Here is a 5,720-nt window from a genome sequence, read left to right on the forward strand (position 1 = left end):
TCTCAACAACGACTTGTGGCACACAAATCACACTACCTTGCTTGCTGAAAGCGAGGAAGACCAGAGATGGAGTACCTGCTGCAGAACATGAAGGACTACAGCCTTCAATATGGATTACATTTCAACATCAACAAAACAGATTCTTACCATTTGGCCAATGGGCAACAACATGATAGATGGAGAAAGGATTGAAACTGTCAATGATTTTGCCTTATTTGGATCCACAATCAACACCCTTGGTACCAGAAATCAGGAGGTACTGCTTTGAGCAAGTCTGTTTTCATGGATCTCTCCAAAATGCTGAAAAGAAGCAATGCCCCTTTGAAGATTAAGGTGGAACTAATTAAGGCCACGGTCTTTTTAATCACCTTTTATGTATCTGAGAGCTCGACAACAAATAAGGATGACAGAAGAAGATTTGGTACCTTTGAATTGTGGCTTTGGAGAAGAATATTGAATATTTGATGGAATGAACAGGTTGCCTTGGTAAAAGAGCGGCCAGAGTGCTCCTTGGAGGCAAGGATGGAAAGCATATTTCTAAAAGAGACTATTTCTTGGAAAGGGACATACTCTTGGAAGGGTGAAGAGAGAAGAATAACTCAGTAAGTTGGGTTGATATGGTTACTATAGCAATGGATTAAAGTGTATCAGAGATAGTGAAGATGGCACAGGATAGGACAGGATTCATAGAGTTGGTTTGAGTAATACTCAACTTGATGGAACCTAAGGACAACAACAGCAACAACAACAATAGGATAGTGATTTGTCAGAGTTATTAACTGTGTAGTCCCTTTGCTTTTTTTCCTTCTTTTAAAAAATCTCTTCCTACATTCTGAAAATATAAGGGCATAGCTACAAGAATTTGTTTTGAAATTGGTGGCCTAGTGCAAGAAGCTGCACTGCAATCCCAAAGGTGTGTAGTTCGATTAATCCATCAGATGCTCTACTGGACAAGGAGGGGCACAATCCTCCTGTGCCAGTCAGATCTGATTCAATGGTACACAACAACAAAAACAAATGAATTTAAAAAAAATTGTTTTAAAAGTTCGTATTGTGTAGTCTTGAGTTGTATTTTTTAAAAAAGGAAAAAGTGTGAATGAGATAATTAAGGAGTAAAGCTGAATTTAAAACTCTATATCTTTATTTCTCTTCCAGCCATGTTCCCTCATTAATAGAATTTTGGGCAATCACTTGGCAAAAGAAGTGTTTTAAGCAGTATTTGCCCTCTTGTTACTGAGTTATTTCGCTTAGTATAATGTCTTCTAGAACAGCCTATGGTATGTAATATTGATTTTAGCGAGTAGTGGGGATGGAGAGAGCAGAAGCCGATTCTACGGACAAAAAAATCACTGTAACGGATCAGAACAAGGGATTTTAAATCTGGAAAGAATGCACAAATGAGCAATATGGGTGGGTACCACAAATAGCAACCTGAAACAGGATAGTGTAACTCTTTAAATGGAAAGGGAAGTGGGGAGAAGGGAAGGAGAAGAAGCGGCAGATAAGGAAGAAATAAAATGAGGGCAACAGAGATTAGTAAACAGTTGGATTGGGTGAAGGAATAGGCAAGGTGCAGTGAGGAATTGAGAAGTGATAAAAGGTTTTGATCTATTGTAATTAATATTATGAAACAATGCATGTGAATAACTATGCAAACAATAAGAATACTGTTAATAACAACAAAAAAATGTTTTAAAATTTCAACTACTGAGAAAAGCTGTACCTTTTATACTCTTCTCATTGTGAAAATGAAATTTAAATTTCTAGTTTCTGATTTTTTACTTGTTTACCACTTATATATTATCTTGTTTTATTTTAAAAATTTCTATTTATAATTTGTCCTGTAATCACATGTTTCAGAGCCCCAAGAGTTATTTTGCAAATTCTCAAGGGAAAATTTCATCAAAGCAATGCATTTCTAGGTATTTTAAAGATAGAATTGTGTTAAAAAATGCTGCTTGTGAGAATGAATTCCTCATACCTTAGTGTAGAAATACCTTCTCTCTGGAAAATGGTTTGGACAGGTACATCAAGGTACTGAAAAGTGTTTTCTTTGCTTTAATAATTCCACTTTTAAAAACATATCCTAATAAATTAGTCAGGAACAATGTTATAATTTATATTGACATTGCTTAAGTTTTTTAACTTAAACAATGTATAAACAGCTTAAATGACTCAAACTAGGGACATAAGTAAATATATTTTGCCACATTTGATGTTGGTGCATTTTTCAGTCATTATAATATTGCTTTTAAAAAGCATTGAACATATTTGATAATGGGATAATGATCACTTTGTTATGTAGAAAAATGCAATATTAAACCACAAATTAAAAGAAATACAGAAAAAATATCATCCGTGCTTGGTAAAATTGCTAATGATGTTTTGTTTGGGTTCTTCATAAAATATAAACATGTATACACACATTAATCACATTTGACACATCAGTGTCACAGTGTTCTGCATCACAGAAACCACAAGTTACCTCTGTACAGCAAATGGACAGACTAGTGCTATACCAACTAGAAGAATGTTTGACCAAAAACAATTAAAACCAGGCCTGAGGTCTGTAGATTAAAATCAGCCACCTTTGGCTTGGTAACATCACTTTCTGACCACTAGGCCCATTGAGCTCTCTCTATGTTGTTGTTGTTAGGTGCAGTCAAATCGTAGACAACCCAATTAAAGCAAGCTTGGAATCAGTAGTGGCATCCACTTCTGAAATAGCTTGCCTCCAGAAACCCTATGAACTTGGATAAACGAAGAAAGTTATACAAGTGTTCAGGTCTTTTGTTCATAGGGTTGTTGAGTCATCTATGACTCAACGGCACTTAATAACAACAATATACATACATACATACATAACACTCTGTACCTTTCATTGTCTTCAAATTGGAACCAACTCATAGCTGACCTTACATTTAGTTGTTAAGGCTATATATTGCATAGAAGGAGATTGCCCATCTATCTCCCAAGGAGCCTCTGATGCATTTGAACCACCAGAATGACGTAACCTTTGGGTTAGCAATGCAACTCTCTGTAAACAAGGTCATTAAACATCACTGTAAGATAATTATCACGATTTATTTTGATAATTTATTTTTATTTATATGTAGAAATCACGAAATGTTTCTTCAGTGAGACCTTTTTACAGTATTTTGCCTTTCTGTTCATGTGGTTACTTTTATTATTGAGAAAATAAATGAACACATTTTTCACTATTTTTGTCTAGCATACTTTATCTTAGCCTTCACGGACAACTGAGCTGCTACTTTGTGAAAAGCCATCATCACCCCATGAGATCAGGTTATGTAGATTCCTTTACAATGGCAGTAAGATATAATTAACGTCCTAGGATCTATCCTAAATTTGTTTGTGAGCTCTTTGTAGTCTTGAATGCCTTATATCAGTATGTCTTTAACATTATAGTACAGTGACTAATAAGTACATACATGACAATCAATAAATATATGTTGACTAAAAATGTTTACAATAACTTATGCATGGCAAGAGTATGTAGATACAAAATGATGTGATTATCTTGAAGCATATTAAATTAAACTCCTGTTATTCTTGATTTTGGCACACATTTCTGGAAATTTCTGCATAAGTAATGCATCAGAGAGCTGGATAATAACTAAGGAGGATATAGGAACTGATGCCTTTGACTTGTGGTCCTGAAGATTAGTCTTGAACATACATGGACTGTCAAAAACCCAAATAGGTCTGCCTTGTAGAGGGTGAAACCAAGTTTCAAAACCAATTTTTGAAGCTCTGTCTCACAAACTTTGGACATGCATTCTTGAAGAATGACATACTCAGAAGGGTGGAGCTTTCTCCTGCATTCGCAGGAGAAGAAGACTCCTTATAAGATAGATTGATACAGTAACTAGAGCAATAGGGGTTGGTTGGTGTATTCAAGTCAGTAAGACAGGCTCAGGACAGGGCAGACTTCAGAGCTATTGTACATAGGGTCATGATGAGTCACAGGTGATTTGATGGCACATAATAACAACAACCATCTGATAAATTTATATAAAAACATTTGTATTCAGTCTCATTAATTATTATTTGTTGTTTTGAAGTGCTGTTGAGTCAAGTATGACTGATACTGACCTTATGAACAATAACTCTGAATCCTGTCCTATCCTGTGCCATCCTCACCAGCTGTGACATACTTGATCCATTACTTCAGTCACTGTGTCAATTTATCTCACTGAAGATCCTTCTCTCTTTTGTTTGTTCTCCACCTCTCCAAGCATGATGTCTTTTTCCAAGGAATAACTCTCCAAAGTGCTGAAGAGCAATGACGTCAGTCTAGAGACTAAGGTGTGTCTGATCCAGGCCATGGTCTTCATAATTACTTGCTATGCATCAGAAAGCTGGACAGTGACTAAGGATGGCAGAAGAATTGATGCATTTTAATTTTGATGCTGCAGAAGAATATTGAACAGACCATGGACTGCCAGGAAAAACAGGTCTATTTTGAAGTGGGTGAAGCCAAGCTTCTCCTTGGAGACAAGGATTTTGAAGTTCTCTCTCACATAATTGGGCACGTGGCTAGGAGTGACCAGTCCTTGGAGAAGGACATCATACTTGCAAAAGTGGAGGAAGACTCTGAATGAGACAGATTTACATGGTAACTGGAGCAGTGATATATTAGAGTAAATGAGACTGGCTCAGGATAGGGCAGGCTTCAGAGCTAGTGTACATAGGGTTGCTATGAGTAGTTGACGACTTGACGGCACACAACACTACCTCTCCTAGCAACACATCCAAAGTGTGGAAAAAACTTCACCATCCTTGACTCCAAGGAGCAAACTCGTTTCACTTTCTTCAAGGCATATCTGTTCATGCTTTTGGCAGTCCAGAGGATATTTAACATCTTCTCCAACACAACTCCAAGGTATTGATTCTTCTTATTATTCTTGTTTATTGTCTGACTCTCAGCTGCACAGCAGGAGAATGGAAATACTATGACCTAAGTCAGGCATACATTGGTGTTTTAGCTGACATCATTACCCTTCAGAACTTTGAGGACGGCCCTGACAGATTTTCTCAATGCAGTATATCTTCAGATCTTCTGACCGGCTGGTAACAATGGTTGATTGTGGATCCAAGTAAAATGAAATAACTGACAATTTCAGTCTTCTCTTCATCTGTCATGTTGTCCACTGGCTCAGTGATAAGGGTTTTTGTTTTTGTGATGTTGAGATGTAATCCATACTGAAGGCTAGCAAACACTTCCTCACTTTTGGCAAACAAAGTTGTGTCATTGCATTATGCAGGCTGTTGATGAGTCTTCTTTTAATTCTGAAGCCTCATTTTTCTTCAAAAAGTTGAGCTTCTCAAATTATTTGTTCAGCATATAGATTGAATAGTTAAGGAGAAAGGATACAGCTGTGACACACACCTTTCTCAATACAAACCATGCAGTGTTGCTTTGGTCTTTCCAGACAACAGATTCTTGGTCTAGGGTATTGGTCTTACATGAGCATCACTAAGTATTCTTAAATGTTAACCATAGTTTGTTATGATTCATACAAATCAAATGTCTTTGCATAGTCAGTATAATACAAATAGACCTTCTGGAATTCTCTGCTTTCAGACACAATCCATCTGATATAAGCAATGATTTCCCTGGGGCCATGTTCTCTTCTAAACCTAGCTTGAAGTTCTGGATATTTATTTACCTAGCTATAAATACACTACGTTAAAAA

Source organism: Elephantulus edwardii, unplaced genomic scaffold (assembly GCF_000299155.1).
Source record: "Elephantulus edwardii isolate Elephantulus edwardi_28Jun2011 unplaced genomic scaffold, EleEdw1.0 scaffold00018, whole genome shotgun sequence".
NCBI lineage: Eukaryota > Metazoa > Chordata > Mammalia > Macroscelidea > Macroscelididae > Elephantulus > Elephantulus edwardii.